The sequence below is a fragment of the Triticum urartu genome, chromosome 6 (genome assembly GCF_003073215.2).
Source record: "Triticum urartu cultivar G1812 chromosome 6, Tu2.1, whole genome shotgun sequence".
Lineage (NCBI taxonomy): Eukaryota > Viridiplantae > Streptophyta > Magnoliopsida > Poales > Poaceae > Triticum > Triticum urartu.
The window spans coordinates 558,785,696-558,806,203 of NC_053027.1; the positions used below are offsets into that span (position 1 = coordinate 558,785,696).

Below are 20,508 nucleotides of genomic sequence, written 5' to 3' on the forward strand. Positions count from 1 at the left end.
ACCTCCTAGATAAATAAAATCTATGTCATGTTGGTCGGCATAATTTTCATAAACAATAAATGAACCAATAGTTATAAAGATAATATATACCACATCCGAATCATAGACAGGACGAGGGCCGACGGGGGCGGATACCAAAACCATAGCACTATATAATAACAAGCAATAAAATTAGACAAGTATCATCTAAAGTAAGAATTTCTTTCTTTCAGAAGGAAGATAAGAACAAGAGGCTCACCACGGTGGTGCCGGCGACGAGATCGGCGCGGGCGATCGACGGCGGTGAAGACGGGAATGGGACGTGACGGGCCGCTAAACCTAGACAAATCTCGAGGAAAATGGAGCTTTGAGGTCGAGCTTCGAGAGGAGAAAGCTTAACTAGTGTGGCTCGGGCATTTCATCGAACACCTCATGTGCATAGAAGGTGAGCTAGAGCACCACAAAGCCCTCCCCTCACCGGCCAGAGAAAAACAGAGCACTCACTGGAGTGCTCTGCTCGCGGGCGAGGTGTATATATAGGCACCTCATTGGTCCCGGTTGGTGGCATGAACCGGGACTAAAGGGCAGCCTGTAGTCCCGGTTCAAGCCTCCAACCGGGACCAATGGTGGTGGGCCAGGAGCCAGGCCCATTGGTCCCGGTTCGTCCCACCAACCGGGACCAATGGCCCACGTGGCCCGGCCGGCCCCCTGGGCTCACGAACCGGGTCCAATGCCCCATGGGTCCCAGTTCTGGACTGAACCGGGACTAATGGGCTGAGCCGGCCTGAACCAAAGCCCCCTTTTCTATTAGTGAGAGGCAATCTACAAATGATGGTTTGACGCAGAGGGTATAGTTGTGCAGTGACGCGATCGGTTTCCTAGCTAAACGCATGTACCTGCTGGGATCGTGGAAAGTGGTGGCGACATCACACAATTGACTTCGACGAGCTCCGGGGTGAAAACCTGGGTATGGCTGATTTGTTATACCTGGCAATGGCGATGTTTTTGCATCGTTACCTTGTTGAAGGCATTGGTCGGATATGCTCAGACTGATTCTTTGAGGTGAAAACGTAGAATTTGGCCTCTGATGGCTGGATCTGGCTGACTAAGGCATAGCCTAGTGATGGGAAGGGGTTGATGCCTTCCCACCCACCCAGGTTCAAGGCATGGTACTTATAATTTGGGTTTGTTGCACCAATTATACTGTAGGGGGTTCCCTTACAGTCTTTCTATAAAAAAAACAGCGGCGCTCGAGCGATGCTCCCTTCCTGAAGGCGTTGTTGTTGAAGAATCTTGATGTCCTTGTGGTGTCATAAGATGATTGGTGCGGATAAGGTCATTATTGTATTTTGTTGACCGCAGATGATTGTTTGGTTTTTTTCTCCCTTAGGCATAGCTTTGGTCATATATGACTTTGCTATTTGCCGACATGTTTTTGTGTGTGTGTGTCGGTATTGGTTGTGTGTATTCTAGCTATGCAGAGGCCGGGTATGTACTCATTGTGTTTGTATTCACTTGATGCTTCATTTTGAGTCAATAAAATCCACCTTTTATCCAGAAAAAAATCAAAGGGCAATAGATTGAAAGAGAATGATGTAGGAATGTGGAAGGTGATCAACGACAACTTGGATGGAAAGATCTGCTAGAGGGGTGAATGGTGTTTGTTGAAAAAGAGGAAGATGCTTGTGCTTGTGGTCTCGCGGAATATCACACACAACATGCACGTTTATGATTTTTTTTAAAAAAAACTTAAGGAACGCTTACATTCATTTGTTGGCCGTGGCAACGGTACTGAGCTAGTTATATGTAGGATTTGTTTGAAGCAAACAAACAGCAGTAGTACATAGGTTTACGCCGCGCATGCAATCATGCCACGATTAACAAGTTCTTAAATGAAACGCTGCACGCAAAACAGCGAGAGGACTCAAGTTATCGATCTCTTTGTAGACTGTTGTCGCAAAATGAAATTGGAGAAGAAATCATGAACACGCACGCGTCTGCCCAGTCCACACCGTCCCTCGTTCCCTGGGGAAGCATGGATCTTTGCATTCAGAGATCCAATCTTTTCACGAGTCCACTCTCAAAAAAGTTTCTCGGGTAGTGCAGTCAAACAGTAGTCTCGGGGGAAGATGTAGAACAGGTGTGCTGGGTTGTCAGCCTGTGCGGCATGACGGACATGCCAGCACGCTTCTACATGGCGGGCTCAGCAGTCTGCCTTGTCTAATCACTAGGCAGTAGGTGCCCAGTTGCAATACATGTGGCCACGGCATGGTCTGTGTACGACAGAAAAGTCATTTTTTTTAATGCTAAACGGAAACCACCAATGTCTACACCGCAGCATGACCATCCCATAAACCGGGAGGGAGGGGGTAGAATATCTGAAAACGGTGAGCTGACTAACAATCACAGCCGGGGGGAGCACCTTCGTTTAATAAGGTTTGTTTTCAAAATACTAGTAGTAACAAACACTGCCAAAGTACCGCCGTTTAATGACTTTGTTTCCAAAATACTAACAAAAACAGCCAGAGTAACGCCGTTTACCGAGCAATGACAAAGCAGAGCAATTCGTTTGCTTGTCATTCCAGTAGTAATTACATGAAGTTATTTGCTTTTTACAGTGAAATAAAAAAAGATGCTGTACATGCTTCAAGTTCCTCTATTTTTCGAGCAAACTTTCCAAGTCAGTCAAGCAATCCTTCTTTATTTCCTTTTGAGAATGACGCTCAATTGTTTTAGAGTTTGTTATTACTTACTGGAACAGCTCATCTTTCTAATATTCAAGCCTTCTTTTGATGTTGATGGGCGTGGGGCAGTCTCTTTTCTCTTATTTCACAATAATAACAGGTATGTGTATATACTCCCTCCGTCCGGAAAAACATGTCCTTCAAATGAATGTATCTAGCATCAAATTAGTGCTAGATCCATACATTTGAGGAACAAGTTTGTGACAGGCTTTTTTGGACGGAGGAAGTACTAGCTAGCGCTTACAAGCATAGGATACTCAAAGGGTAAGTTGAGATTATGAAGTCCTTTAGACCATCAACTGGGAAGATTGGTTTGATTTCATCTTTCAAATGCATAGCAACATGTCAGCCAATAATTCTCATCAGCCTACATACATTCATTGGCTGATAAATAGATTGATCCGCACGTCCATAATAAAATAGAAATGGAAAAACCACACTATTTCTCCAAAAACATATGCATCGTCCCAGGAACGAGCAAAACAAACAACAACCGCAGCAGCTCGATCATGCCCTTCAAAGAGGCAATCACCAAGGGGAAACACTGCTTCTAATTCCAATAAGTACTGAAGATTGCAGCAAAGAGGATCCGCTCTTCACTCGTGGGGGTGACCAATTAAATAGGGATTTTCCTAGACAGCCCAGAAAGCTCATCACCCATCAGGGAGCCGGAAAGATCAATCAACACCTTCTGATGCAGACCGTATGTCGGCGTCCTAGTCCTTGGCATCAAGCAGAATCATGGTGATATCCATGGTTGCACCTCATAGAAACTGTCCTGACAAACATCAAATGACCACAACTCAGTTGGTTATCAACAAGAACAAGGGATTTGCACGCAAATCAACCAAAATAAGGTTATTCATGAATGGTCCTAATTAGGAACAAACCACGAGGACCAAATTGACATGGCTTAGACGACATGTTTAGTATTACTAATCCATAAGTTGGCGATATTCTCATAGTTACATCAAACATTTCCAGTTAGCATTGCAGTAATCTTACTCTGACAAATCTAACCACATCACAACCCAAAAAGAGATGATCGACAGTTTCTTGCTCACAGAAAAATGAACTTGTATCAGATAAATGTTGTCTTTTTGATATAGGTTATCTAAGGGGTATATGAAGCTTCCAAACAAAAGTTATGTAAACTGGAGTAATCCCCCAAGAGTTGATAATTGCATATAAATATTGAGTTGAATAAATGTCAGATGCAGGAAGTTCATACTGACCTCTTCTTCAGTCAACACCAAACAGGAGACAATTTGATCGATATGATAACACATATCCATCATCCAATATCACATCTACACGTGGCGTGTATCGACTTCCCCTCCCTCAGCCTGTGACTTGCCGGTTTTTTCCCATTCAGCTTTGATCTCCTGTGACATTAAAAAAACCGCCGAGTCAGGTCTCTCTAGTGAGCAGAACACAGAACACAGACAAAATATATAAGCAAGAAAAGATCCATGGCTCTAAGCATCTGTGCATGGTAGATAAACACTAAAAGCCATTCTACACTTGGTAATATAATAGCAGCTGGGATAAGTACAAATGTATCAGCAATTAGAAGAACTGGAGCCGTGCAAGGTAAATAAACACACACTTGTCAAACTATAATAGCAGCTATCCACAACAACAGTACATGTAGCTTAAGCTGCCATAATATTGACCAAACCAGGATTTAAAAACAAAATCTATGCTCTGGAACTCATTCAACAAGAGAACATCCCTCGTCATCGTCTAAGAAATAACAACAAATTGCACATCATCTACACTACACATCTATGACTGGTAAAAGGCCTATACATTGAATACTTCGTCCGTCCTATATATAAGATGTTATTAATATACATTGGTTGTAATAACTATATATAAGATGTTATTACAATACAATGATTGTAATAACATCTTATATAAGATGCTACTACAGTACACTGATGTAATAACATCTCATATAAGATGCTACGACAGTACACTGATGTAATAACATCTTATATTACGGGACAGATGAAGTACCATTTAGTCGTAAGTTCCAGTACTGCACTTTTTCCTCAAACTCTAGATACCAGTAGATAAAGCCAAGGGTTGTAGTATCATGTTCTTGACAGTTAGGACCTGAACCTAAACCATGCTGGGTTGGGTTAGTACTTATAAGTTATTGCCAAATCTATGAGCAGGTACTTTAGTTTACGTAAGAGCGCCAATAAGTATCTCAGGAAAACTTATATCACATCTATGACTAAAATCTAAATGGATAAGCCAAAAGCAAAAGAACAAAACATGACGCTATTCTTCTCGATCTGTAATGACCTAGGATGACTGGAACAAGATTTTCACAACAGTTGAAGTATCAAATCAAAGATAATCTCAAGACACAATCAGTTATTCTACATGTACATGAATTATTATCATGGCAAAGCAATCTGCAGTCATGCCGGATCTAGTCCAAAGAACATATCAAGAATCTGACTAGTACAAGATTTCCTCGACAGTCCACCACAAAACTAACACACCTAAAAGGCTAGCATATCATCACAACGCAAAACCAGGGTATGAACAGGAGATCAATGCCGAACAAAATCACCACAAAGATCAACCACGGCTCGATGGCCAACACAGACAGCAGCCATAGCTCAAACCATCACACGACAGCAGGAAGCCTCGAGCGTGATGAGGGGAAACAGAGGACTTACCCATCAGACTTGTAGACGATGCCGAACATCACACGGCAGGAGGAGCCAAAATAACAGAAGCCGGAGGAGAGGCTCAAGGGGCCCACAGAGCCTCCAACCACACGAGCACATGAGGCCACAGCCAGCATCACCACATCCATTGACACTGTGCACCCTGCATACACGTGATCATATTGTTATCTTCACTGCGCAAAGCACAAACATATGGGAGCAAGTTCGTTCCAGTGCCACAATTCTTCCTCAAACTCTAGCAACCAGGAGATAAAACCAAGTGCAGTATCATATTCTTGACAGTTAAAGCCTAAACCAAAACCATGGTGGTGCCAAATCTAAGAGCAGCTATATGTAAATAACAAATGTATTTGAAATGCACTGTACGGACTCTCAGGAACACATATAGCATATCTATTGACTAAAAACAAAATGGATAAAACACAACCGAAGACAAAACATGATGCTAACCAGCACGTAACTAACAGATACCAATTTCATTTACAAGAAAGATCGTCACAATAACATAATTGTGGTGGCCCGAATACCACTATCACAGATCCGATCACTAAATCATCGGCTTGATGACCAGCACAACAGTCACCAACAGCTCGATCGCCAGCATAAAACAAGAAAACTTGATAACTTCTATTGTTTTGTTACTTATTGATCAAAAGGAGCCACACTTATTCACATATCTTTCAGGTACTACGAAAAAGAAATGTATATGACCTTTATTCATTTTAGGGCACATATAGCATGAGAGGGAATAGAGGAGAGGAACCAACAGCATACCCAAGTTCACGCTGGTAGTCTTCTCATTCGGGATCGCTCCACCATCTGGAAGATCAAGCTTCAAGCGATGGCTGCTGCGGGTCAACGGTCTCCAGTATCCCCACCAGTTCCTCCAGCACCATCCTCACCATGAAGTCAGGTCCTGGGTGGACAGGAACAACATTAATTAATGACCGAGTAATAAGGTAACAAAATGATTATGATGATAGAGAGCAACACATAAAGGACAATTATGCCAATCAGCATTTATTTTGCTGGGTATTTAGAGTTTGCAAAACAGCGAGCTATACATGAACATAATATCTATGAACAGGCATCTACTACTACAGGAGCTCCATTTATGTTGACAAGCTCCTAGAGAGGAGCTTATTTATGTTTACAAGCTCAAGACACAAGCAATTTGTTATCATACATGTACATGAATTATTATCATGGCAATGCAATCTGCAGTCATGCTGGATCTAGTCCAAAGAACATATCAAGAAACTGACTAGTGCAATTTGATTTCCTTGACAGTCTTGTTCCAGTAACCGCACCTAACAAGCTAGCATATCATCAACACCAAAAACCAGAGTATGAACAGGAGGTCAACGCCGAACATAATCACCACAAAGATCAACTACGACTCGATGGCCTACACAGGCAGTAGCCATGGCTCGAACCATCACACTGCGGCAGGAGACCCAAGCGTGATAGAGGGGAAATAGAGGACTTACCCATCAGAGTTGTAGACGATGCCACATAACAGAACCGAAGGAGAGGCTCAAGGGAGGGGCCACAGAGCCTCCAGCCGCACGAGCACATGAGGCCACGGCCAGCATCAGCACATCCATTGACGTGCACCCTGTATACATGAGATCATATTGTTATCTTCACTGTGAAAAGCACAAACATATGGCAGCAAGTTCTTCCAGTACCACAGTTCTTCATCTAACTCTGGCAACCAGGAGATGCAGTATTATATATATTCTTGACAGTTAAAGCCTAAAACAAAACCATGGTGGTGCAAAATCTAAGAGCAACTATATGTAAATAATAACAAGTGTATATGAACTGCACTGTACAGACTCTCAGGAACACATGTAGCATATCTATTGACTAAAATCAAAATGGATAAAACACAACCAAAGACCAAACATGATGCTAACCAGCACAGAACTAAAGGAGACTAATTTCATTTACAAGAAAGATAGTCACAATCACATAATTGTGGTGGCCGGAAGACCACTACCACAGATTCAACCCCTAAATCATCGGCTCGATGACCGGAAGGCAGTCGCCAACAGCTCGATGGCCAGCATAAAACAATAAAAAGTTGATAACTTTTATTGTTTCGATACTTATTCATCAAAAAGAGTCACACTTATTCACATATCTTCAAGTACTATAAAACTGAAATGTATATGACCATTATTCATTTCAGGGCACACAGAGCATCAGAGGGAGCAGAGGAGAGGAGCCAGCGGCTAACCTAAGTTCACACTGGCAGTCTTCTCGTTCGGGATCACTCCGCCCTCTCGAAGATCAAACTTCAAGTGATGGCGACTGCGGGTTCACGGTCTCCAGTATCCCCTCCAGTTCCTGCAGCACCATTCTTACCATGTCAGGTCCTGGGTGGATAGGAACAACATTAATTAATGGCCAAGTAATAAGGTAACAGAATGATGATGATGATAGAGAGCAACACATGAGGACAATATATTCCAGGCAACATTTATTTTGCTGGATATTTAGAGTTTGCAATACAGTGAGCTATATATGAACAGAATAGCTAATGAACAGGCATGTACTCCTACAGGAGCATCGCTTCTGTTGACAAGCTCCTAGAGAGGACCTCACAAAAAATATTCAATTATCAGGGGATGGGATCACTTATTTTTAAATTCTAAGACTGCATATCAAAAAAGATGGCCATCAAAAAGTTCAGGTACTTGATATACCAAAAAAGGGCAGCCCGGTGCACGTAGCTCCTGCTTGCGCAGGGTCCGGGGAAGGGTCCGACCACTTTGGGTCTACAGTATGCAGCCTTTCCATACATTTCTGCAAGAGGCTGTTTCCAGGACTTGAACCCGTGACCTCATGGTTACAAGGCAATAGCTTTATTGCTGCACCAAGGCTCCCCTTCGTACTTGATATACCATTACCAAGGAAATCATTTGGACAAAAAAAGGCACACAAGGTTGGATTCAGGCACTTGTTGATCAACTAAAGATTCATTTAACCATAAACCTCTCTTAAGTCTTACTGGGAGACAAGCAATAGTACCAAATGTAAGAATCCCATCACGCGTGGACTCCAAATGAATCACGGAGGATACTACTGACAAGTGAGATCAAATATTACATTACCCAAGTCAGATCAATTTATCTCTATACATGGGGAGTTCCATACATGCTAGCATATTATCTAATATCCAATGACTCTGCGGCCACACATTCATACAAGAACAGACGCGGGATAGCATGTTTATATTTTTTCTACTGTGCTTTCATTTTTTTTGTCAATGATGAATTGATGATGTATCGCTAACCAATACCATCAGATTAAAGCACTAAATCATACTTGTATATAGAACCATCATAAATCATCCTCAAACTAACAATGTGGTAATCGGATTTCAAATTCACACGACAACCAACTAAAGGTATGTTGTTGGGGGAAATTCAGAATGCAGTGGGGTACAGCATGTACACAAGTTAGGATCCAGACATTTGTTGGCCAAAAAGATTCATTTAACCATAGAACTCCCCTAGGTCAAACTGGGAAACATGCCAAGTGTACAATGTAAGATTAGTGTAGTAATCAAACCTAATGATGAATCACCAAGGCCAAAACAGAGAAGAGGGACTAAATGTAAGATTAACTAACACTGAACTGAAAAGGATTCAGTCATAGTGTGAAGTGCCAGAATGAGTAGTTGTGAGACAGCAATTACATGAAATAGAAATGGTTTTTTGAGATGAAAGAACTCAAGTTTTAAAGACTTGATCCAGTTGCATGCATACCTATACAAATCCTCCCACTAAAATGAGCAACCAAAGGTGGACAAGTTTATCATTTTCCCTTTGCAAAAAAAAGTATCTCTTATACTGTGGCATAAATGTATAATCAAGACCACTATTGCAAGAAGCAAAAATACTTATTTACACAAGGCCATACATAAGTAAAATCCAACTTGCCGCTACAGATGATATCTCGCTGGATATACAGATGAGCGTCTCCAAAGGCAAAATAACAAGATTATGATGGCCAGAAGACTACCACCACAGAACCGAGCCCTAACTCATTGGCTAACACCACAACCAGCCACTGCTTGATGGTCGGACCATCTCAGGGTACAGGGAGAGAGGGAGGAGACCAGGGACTCACCAGAACTGAGGAAGAGGCTGAGGTAGTGGCCGAGGAAGAGGTAGTCCACCATACCTGAGTAGCCGAACAATAAATTTGATAATTCTTTGAAGAGACCTACACATAAAGCACAAAGTTGATCAGCCAGAAAAGCCACAGATATATGTCACTGCCAAGCTAAGGAAAAAATTCTGCTTCTTGTCCCTCCTGATTCATACAGCTCACATGCAAACTCAGACGATGACCATAAGCATGACCATGCTTTGACTTTCTATGAGTGCTACTACATCGTCAAACCATAACCAGATGACCGCATAACCATGCTTTGACTTTCTATGAGTGCTACTATGGCATCAAACCAAAACTAGATGAAGGTGGCAGAGAAACAATAAGAAGAAGATAGTGAAGTGCAGCTGGCACTTACTTTCACTCATATGAGCTTGGTTTCAGAAATATATCATTGTTCCACGAAACTAAACAATCATCACCAATATTGCTGATCCAGCAACGGGCCAAGAACAGAGATACACTAGAGAGACACTACTACACTAAAGTAGTAGTGCACTAAAGCATGAACACTAGACTAGAACGTGGCAGTGAGGTGTGATAACTTATTTATAGAAACATGAAAAGTGCATTATCATAGCTTGTAAGGTAGTAACTAGGCTAGAGCTAGCTGATAGCACATTGCACAGTGTAAACCACAGCGGAAACAAGCAGCGACGGGCAGTACTTGACCATTTGCTACTCAACCAGGCACAGCTCAAGCATGAAGAAGGAAACTAACTCTAGCTGTGATTTATAACATGCATATGGCGTTGTGTCAGCCGCAAATGCAAAATGTTATTGCTTTGCATTTTGCTGTTTAAATACGGAAGCACTAATCAGAATTCGGAAGGTTACAATGCTTCACCTGCTTGTCAGAATCAGCAGCCTTCAGAAACCTTCTCATGATAACATATGGTGTTGCTACAGACATGTTGAACTCCAAAGTGTTTAGGATCGACTTTTCCTGCTGAAACAGAAGGTTCACCCGTATTAGTATGGAACAAATAATAGCCAATAGGCCACTAAAACACAGTAGAAGATGAAGAAAACATTCACAAGATTAAAATTATCACTTCGACCATGGTGTACTGATGAGGTAACTAGAAAGGATCAAAGAATTTTTGACTTTTAAAATTTTAACATCTTCTGTTGCTTAACGTTAACAACGATTTTTAAAAGGGAACACATAGGGAACTTCTGTCATGGTGTACTGATGAGATAAGTAGGTAACCAGAACCATTGAGCATTATGAGCATACAATATTGAATGATAACCATTTCCATGGTTGGTCCTTTTGTACAACTGCAATTCATAACTTACCACTAGATCTTCAACAAGTGGAACTGGGACTTCCTCATATTTGCAAGCAAGGAGCATAGCTGTCACTCCAATTAACTGCAACTTCTTCCTTGGCACCACTTGTTTTTCCAAGAATCTGTCTATTATGTTCATGATAAGAAAGAGTGTTCATCCATCAACTCAAACCTATAAAATAAAATATGGACCCATCAAGCGGCAACTAAAATATGACGAGTCCCAAACACGGTTGTTTCAAATAAGTACAATCCATAGGATACAAAAGGTTCAGGGCAAGCCTTTCTGAAGCTAGAACAACAGTTTGGCTTCGTTCAATCCCTTGAGCAATGAAATCCCTTTTAACGCCGCAAAAAACCAACGGTATTTTAATCGCATACCCTACAAACATATGTCAAATGCCTAAGAAATGCAACAGATAATATCGGTCCTAGTGTTGTCTATATATCCGGCCAAAACTCCAGCTGCTCTGGTGCCATTTTGTCTTGCAAGTGTTTTCATCAGTTCAGCAACGTACTTTTTTTATTTAATTTGTGAGCAATTATCAGTACTAGGATACGTGTGAAGCAAATTTAGTAAATCCTCTTCAGTTCCTATTTTGGTAATGGACATATCATTTACAGGCGACACACTACATTGATGATCAACTGATGTGAGGAAACAAATTAGAAGCTTTTTCTGTCGAAAGGAGACAGAAAAATACACTTGTTACTCACCACTTCATTGTCCTTTTGGTGATTACACAGTATCATCCGGTTCTCCAATGTAGGATAACCATCGTGCAATGGCATGTAACAATTGTGATGTAAGCAGATAATAACTGCATGATTACACAGTATCATCCTGTTCCAGTGTAAGATGACTATCGTGCAATGGCGTGTGGTAGGTCTGATGTATACGGATAATGAGAGTTTAAGAAGACACTTCATCACGTTGAGAGAGGAACTCTATTATGCAAGGGTACACTTCATTGACAGCCTGCACGATAGCAGAGAGCATTGTATAATAATCAAAGACTGAACTTGACCCGTTAATTACGTACATATGCACACATACCTTCCACCCTCCAACCAGGTCATAATGTGCATAATGAGGGCCTTAGGTTTGCCAAAAACCTTATAGGTGATAAGATGTTGAGGAATTGGTTTCACGGTTTCTGCAAATACAACAAATTCAACTGTTACATGTATATCTTCAGGCGAAATTAAGAAGCAACTCATAATCAAACAATGACAGTGTTAGGTCATGGTCCAATGGCACAGCACCAAGCTAGGATTCGTCCCCATGAATCACTATTCACCTGATAAGTATCCCGTGGACAGTACAGTGACCAATCAATTCAGGAAACAAGTATAGCAGGTTATATATTTAGTAAGGATATCTGTTAGGAAAGTGCTGGGTGAATAGGAAGATAAGGATACTGTTCGTTAAGTTACGATTGTATTCTTAGGCATCAAGTAGACTCTTCCCTACAAGGGTACAACCCCATATGGATGATCCAACTAATGAATAAGCCGGCAAAGATCTAATCCCTGTCTCCAGTCTTATCTCCTCATCCCCAGCACCATGGCTGGCCAACCCTCTATCCTCAGAGCAGTACCCAAACCATGTCACATTAATGTCTTGGGAGTTAGGACTGGTACCTACCTTAAGCACATGACAGATAGTTTATGTATATTGTGTAAGACCACCGTCCACTTGTGCAAGGTGGTATATTCTGAACACGTCATGGAGCCTTGCTGGCCCTAGGCTCCTAAGCCTGTGAGCTTAGTCCCAGTCCCGACCCAAAAAATTGTTTAATGTAAAAGAGAAACATGCAGATCCTTCTACCTCAATGAGCCAATCTATCAGAACTTCTCTTTTCATTTAAATCTTCTTGAGTGGACATGTCACCATGACACACAAAGCTCATTTCCTGCATAAAACCATATTGGTATAGGTAATAATGAAAAGTTAAGGAGCCCAAAACCTTCAGGGCATACACAACAGGAGAAAGAGTATTGCTACCAGCCAATGAGCATGAATTGCTATCAGCTGTCATAAAAAACTGTTCTCCATGTTGATTATGGTTTGCATCAAGAAAATCACAATTTTATTATGAATGCATACGGTTGATTTATGTGGTTCAAAGGTAATGTATTTGATCTAAGACACGATTATGAGAAAGTGAAATCAATGTCACTTTTTAGCTTCACAATTTGACCCAAGATGAACCTTCCAGTACTACACGGGCAAGAAGACCATAACCAAATCCCTATCTTCGGATCAACTAGCCCCGTTGTCCCTTGGTGCCATAACAGTCACTAAAACCAAAGGTTTTAATATTTATATCCACACTAGTCGCTCACAGTGCTACAACAATAGAGTTATCATTTAATGTGTACTGATTACAGGATCCTGGTCAAATTCATTTATTTTCTTTGCATGGGCCTACCTTTATTCATTCAAGCATAATGACTGCAAGGTACCTTCGCATTTCATAGAAAATCTGGCATTTATTTTCACAAAATGCGGATGCACATTATGTTACACTAATGGATAAAAGATCACGTCATTTTCTCTGTAAAACTTGTAAATCTCCTCAACGTACTCAGTTGCTGCCAGGGGATTCCCGAGTCGGCGCTGTCAATATCCATGAGGGATACATCCTCCACGATATCCTCGTGCTCGGTCTCATCCTGCAGTACCAAATATAGCCATAAGCGAGCCATCCCCTACCGATAAATTATATAAATACACACCATGTCATCGTCGGTGCCAATGATGCCACTGGGGATGGGTTCATCCTGGGGATTAACTCCAGGTGCTGCTGCATCAGCTTCGGTGGGTAGGTGGTCAGGCTGTCTTCTGTTCTCCAAGGTGGCAAAAAAATTCCTGAGTTAGCAGTGACATCAAAGAAAGGCAACTAGTCCACTGTGAACATGAGCACGATGCCAATGTCTATAAACTATGATAGAGCAGAGCAGTGATAAGTTGGAAAAAAATATCTTGGGTGGGAGTGACCTTGTGTCATTGCAAACACATGTCACATATTCTTCCCTGACATGAAGAGCATTGTTCTGACGGTATCTCATCTCGTGCGGATCAGTTACACACATACACCACTTGTCAAGAGAAGAAACAGTGAACCAAAATCACAATGTCCCTCTAAAAGTTCTGACATCCACAGACTAGAATATTTCAGTTAAAGAACTCTCTCTTTGTCTGAACTAAAATGTTTTTTTCAGTTAAATCAAACTGAAAAGTACAACCATCCACAATAAAGAAGCCAGGAACATTTTATTAATTTGGTTAAAGAATCCATCCACACCAAATAAGCTACAGGGATGTAAAAAACCTTAGAAAAAGAAAGCTCTTTATCCGAACCAACAGTTAAACCGCATGAGAGATTACATAACGAGTAACACTTATGGTGTCATGGAATTTTAAACAATAAGCAGTCTCACTTGGATGTAATCTAGCATAAGTGATTTGATTCCTTAAAATGATCGTATCATTACATTTATCAAACACTAAGCCTTTTGATACTTGCCTGCAATCATGCAAATAGAAGCGGTATTTCTCTAATGAAATACATGAGCATGCTCCCATATTCTTGAATGAAATACTTGACGGCGGCCAAATCGAAACGAACAGAAGGGGGGAGAGGCGAGAGAGGTCGTCACCTTGGCGCAACAGGGGAAGCTTCATGGTGGTGATGTTGAGCACCATGGCCCTTGAACCAGCAGCAGGTTCTCCTTGGTCCCCTTGACCAGACCAGATCGGACCAGATGGCACAAACCACACGAATCAGATCAGACCGTGGTCTTCCTCCGCCTTGCTGGACAGCTGACATGGTCTTCTTCCGCCTCGCCGGACTGCCGCCGCCGTGTTTCTCCGTGTCAAACTCATCTTCTTCCACCCAAGGCCGAAATCATCCTCCTACCCATAACCAATCATTCTCACTCCATTCTTCTCTGCAAGATCGTCCGATGTGTGTTCTTGGATCATGTACAATGTATATACGTTCTTAAATCATGTCCCTTGTGTGTTTTCTTCCCTGCAAACCAGATTCATCAAGCTCATTAAACTGCACTACACTTTGGAAAGAGCAGAGATCACTGCTGTAAACTGAAAAGAACAGACACTGGACTTTATGACTTGCAGACCGTACAGAACTGAGATCAACCCATAGTAAGAATAGAGATTTAGGAAGATGTTATTTTATTCTTTTCTAGGAAGCACACACTGCACTTTGTCTAAGAATGAGAGATCTGATCCTGATCTATAAAAGTATGATGATTTTCATAGTACTACTTCAGTAGAGAGTAAATCGGAGCACCAAACAAATAATACCTCTGATCCAAAATAAGTGCCGCAGTTTTGAACTGGGGTTGGTTCAAAACCGTGACACTTATTATGGATCGGACGTAGTAGCACATATGCCCTATAACTCCAATCCCCAAATCTGGTACTAACGCCAAACTGCAACTACAATTTATCTACAGCTCATTCTTTCGACAACTATAATACGGCTGTGACTAGTTTGTAAAATATCTAGTAAATAATCGTATTTTGACAATAGAAAATACTACTACAGTACAGTACTTGCATTACCATGTGGTTCATTTTGCTGAGACTTGAATCCACATTTGTTACTGCAAAAGATTGAACTGGGGGAGGGATATCTCTTGTAACTTGTTTTGCTAGATTAGTTGCATTTGAAGATGATACTCCTTCCTAAAAATGAGATTGCCATATCTTGTTCAGTATTGACCTAGCATGCTAAAGTTAAACAGCATCAAAATCATGACCTTACCAACCTGCTTTCTGGTGTTGTTTAGTCATAGTTACCATATCATGAAATTTTACCGTTGTTGGGGGTAAGATGGGGCAATCTGGTGCTGGTGATAGAAGAGGAACTCAGGAGCACTCACCATTAATGTTTGTTGCCGAGGCCAAACTGCATCGCCGCTGGTGACGGTGGAGACAAGAGGTGGCTGAGCCTACACGCCGCCACCTTGGGCTCGAAGTTGGTCACCGCCTCCTCACCGCTGCAGTCGAGCAAGCACCGCTGCAGTCGTAAGGCATGACCATCTATTCAATCACACAAACACAGGGAAGGAGATCATCAGGAAACATCATCATGGTACAAAAACAGAATGAGCATTTATATATCGAAAAATCCGAACAACCGAAGATTCGACCTTGCAGAACAAAAATAAGCGTCGGCCAGCTGGCCGGAAGGGCAATTGCTAGTGCTAGAGTTGGGACATTACTAGACAGTACAATTATAACGATCAATTCAACTGTACAAATCGATTGGCCAGCTCATAACTGACAGGAAGAGTGGGTCCTTGGAATTTACCAATACTAGCTGGAAGAGCAGCATTGCGTAAGTCCTTAGTAGAAGTAGACACTATTATCTAGTCAAACAAAACTAGCAAAAAAGATCCCCAACTCTGTCCTATATTATTGTCCATGCACAATATAACCAACTAGCTCAAAGTAGGTAGACCAAATCAAGGCACAAAAAACCATACATGGGTTGTGTAGCATTCACATACACTCCAGTAGAGCAAATGGCTAAAGCTAAGGGCTGACCAAAATGTGAAGCCAAACAAATTTATATGGGCAGACACAATGTGTTAGTGCATTCAAGGGCGATCTGATCTGACAATAGAAGAGTGCAGAGGGAGTCCTCTTCTCCGGTTAGAAAAAACGTGATGTGTACAATGGATGCACACACACACACACACACACACACAGTTTGCTCAGTTTCAGTCATCCAAAACTGAACCAAAACATGATAACACACAAACTGAACATCTCATTTGACTAACCCATCTAATTCACACATGACCATTTAGTGGAAGCAACCAGGAGATAAAACCAAGTGCAGTATCATATTCTTGACAGTTAAAGCCTAAACCAAAACCATGGTGGTGCCAAATCTAAGAGCAAGTAAACAACGAAAGTTGGACTGAATCAAAAAAGTAGAGTATAGAAGCTACACAAATCTACACTAGAATATGAACAAGGAACACCTGAAACTAATACAAGTCTAAACTAGCTATATATTGTTCCACAATGAGTTCTAACAGTCATTCCATTTCATTGTCACTTGTTGAGGTTACACACGTACAAACAGAGCAAAGAAGTAGTAAAAATCAGTGGGTCTGGAAGCAAGCAGCTAAGAACTAGAAATTAGTTCAAATCAAAGCCAACTAAACAACGGTTGCTGAATGACACAAGTTAGTCCAATTCGAGAAATAAAGTATACAGGCTATACAAGTGTACACTGGAAATTGAACAGGGGACACCTGAAACTATACAAGTCTGTATACACTAAGATATTGTTCCACTGTGAGTTATATTATATGATATGCTCGTTCCCTTGCCTTGCAAGGAATATGTAGGCCGCTTGTTGAGGTTACATACATACAAACAGAGCAGCATATAGGTAGTGAAAAACAATCAGAGATCCAGCGGCCCTGCTCTACATGCTCAGAGAAAGTGATAGAAGAGGAACTCAGGAGCACTCACCATTAATGTTTGTAGCCGAGGCCGAACTGCGCCTCGCTGGTGACGGTGGAGACAAGAGGTGGCTGAGCCTACACGCCGCCACCTTGCGCTCGAAGTTGGTCACCGCCTCTTCACCGCTGCAGTCGAGCGAGCACTGCTGCAGTCATAAAACATGACCATCTATTCAATCACATAACACAAGGAAGGAGCTCATCAGAAACATCATCCATGGTACAAAAACAGAATGAGCATTTATATATCAAAAAATCCAGATAACTGAAGATTCGACCTTGCAAAACAAAAATAAGCATCGGCCGGCTGGCCGGAAGGGCAATTGCTAGTGCTAGAGTTGGGACATAGACAGTACAATTATAATGATCAGTTCAACTGTACAAGTCGATTGGTCAGCTCATAACTGATAGGAAGAGTGGGTCCTTGGAATTTACCAATATTAGCTGGAAGAGCAGCATTGTGTAAGTCCTGAGTAGAAGTACACACTATTATCCAGTCAAACAAAACTACCAAAAAAAAAGATCCCCAACTCTGTCCTATATTATTGTCCATGCACAATATAACCAATTAGCTCAAAGTAGGTAGACCAAATCAAGGCACAAAAAATTATCCATGGGTTGTGTAGCATTCACATACACTCCAGTAGAGCAAATGGCTAAAGCTAAGGGCTGACCAAAATGTTAAGCCAGATTAATTTATATGGGCAGACACAATGCGTTAGTGCATTCAAGGGCGATCTGATTTGACAATAGAAGAGTGCAGAGGGAGTTCTCTTCTCCGGTTAGAAAAAACATGATGTGTACACAGTTTGCTACAGTTTCAGTCATCCAAAACTGAACCAAAACATGATACACACAAAACTGAACATCTCATTTGACTAACCCATCTAATTCACATGACCATTTAGTGGAAGCAAACATAAAATAATTTCATTTGCATATGCAAGCAAATAGCATTACAAGACACTGATCTGGTCAATCTGCAATCCCTAGTATGAGACACGAAAAGCTCCAATTTGTGAGCCAAATAAGTACTGAACCTAACAGATGGATTGATACATTGTACTACTAATTAGATATTGTTCCACTGAGTTATATTATATCATATGATATGCTCGTTCCATTGCCTTGTAAGGATTATCTAGGCCGCTTGTTGACGTTACTACACTTACAGAGCAGCATACAAGTAGTGAAAAGCAATCAGAGATCCAACGGACCTCCTCTACGTGCTCAGAGAAAGTGATAGAAGAGGAACTCAGGAGCACTCACCTTTAATGCTTGTAGCCAAGGCCGAACCACGCCGTCGCCAGTGACAGTGGAGACAAGAGGTGGCTGAACCTACACGCCATCTTGGGTTCGAAGTTGGTCACCGCTGCAGTTGAGCGAGCGCAGTCTTGTCGTGAGACCTAACCATCCATTCAATCACACGGCACAGGGAATGAAGGAAATTATCAGCAAACATCATCCATGGAACAAAAACAGAACGGTCATTCATGCATGGAACAATCCAAGCAACCCAAGATTCGACCTTCGAAAACAAAAATAAGTGCAAGCCGGCTGGCCGGAAGGGCGATTGCTAGTGCTAGCGTTGGGAGATGACTAGACAGTACAATTATAAGTAGCGATCAGTTGGACTGTACAAGTCAATTGGTCAGCTCATAACTGACTGGAAGAGTTTGCTCCAGGTTTAGTCATCCAAAACTTGCACCAAAACGTGATACGCACAAAACTGAACATCTCCAGTTTTAGTCATCCAAAACTGAACCAAAACATGCTTACACACAAAACTGAACATCTCCAGTATCAGTCATCCAAAACTGAACCGAAACATGATGCACACAAAACTGAACATCTCCAGTTTTAGTCATCCAAAACTGAACCAAAACGTTATACACACAAAACTGAATATCTAATTTGACTAACCCATCAAATTCACATGACCATTTATGCAGTGAAGGCAAACGGTAAATAATTTCATTTGTGAAAGCAAGTGAAAAGCATTACAAGGCACTGTCTTGGTCAATCTGCAATCCGTAATAGGCAGCAGACAGAAAAGGCTCCAACTTGTGAGCCAAATAAATACTCAACCTAACAGATGGATTGATATTCTACCAATCTGCGCACGCTTTTTTTCTCCCCTTTCCAATTCTGCCTGCTCATGTTTATTTCAGAGAGAGAGGGAGAGAGATGATCCTAACAGAGAGAGGAGATGGGTACCTTCCTCTCCCTTCCATGTCGGCACTAGCAGGCTGGGAGCAGCTACACGGAATGGAACTGCATCATCGCCGTCCTCCCCCTTCTCCATGGCCCCCTCACGCAGGCAGATGGAAGCAAGCGCATCAGATGCGGAGATGGAGAAACCTGAAGTAGACAAGGGGATTCATACCATACCCGTGTCGATGTCGATGTTGCTGTTCTTGGGGCCGCCCGCGGTCTAGGGTTTCGGGTCGGAGATCCTCGGAGAAGAAGCAGACGGAGGACTCCTCTGCTGCGTGGTTGTGGGGAAGGAACAGAACACCATGGCGGCGTCCCGAGAGAGAAGCTCGGCGCCTAGTTGTGGGACCGAACCTCCCCTGTGTGCCAGCTCGACGACGGCGCAGATCTTCTCGGCTCGCTCGGGGCCTTCTCATGGAGAGAAGAGAAGGTGGGAGGGAGGGCGGCGGCGGTGAGATTGGGGAAACGGAGGGCGGCGGCGGGATTTGGGAATGGGAAGAGGCGGAGGAGACTGCGTTCGTGGGGTGGGATTTTCAATTTCGTGCTTTGAACGAAAAAATTCGTCTTGGGCGCTCGCAAAAGCCAAAAGGAGCGACCGCGGGAGGTGCCTAAGACCAACAACCCCGCGTCCTGCCGACCCATAAAACGTGTTTGCAGTTCACGCAAAACAGCTTTTGCAGGCTGGCTCGGGCTGGCACACATACAGACCCCCCAAACGAAGTATATTCGTGAAATATGTTTTTTTACGAGTCAGCTATGCGGGTTCTGCTTTTTGCGTCGCTGCATCCCGTATATCATCAGCCTGCAAATATCAAATCCAACATAATTCAACAATCAAAAACAAACTGAATTATTCGAATC

The 20,508-nt window shown here is 42.2% G+C and overlaps 1 pseudogene; it reads right to left on the bottom strand.

Annotated features, from left to right (window-relative positions):
* Positions 1-6,261: 6,261 nt before the first annotated feature.
* Positions 6,262-20,183, bottom strand: LOC125517015 (annotated as a pseudogene).
* Between the last annotated feature and the right edge of the window lie 325 nt (positions 20,184-20,508).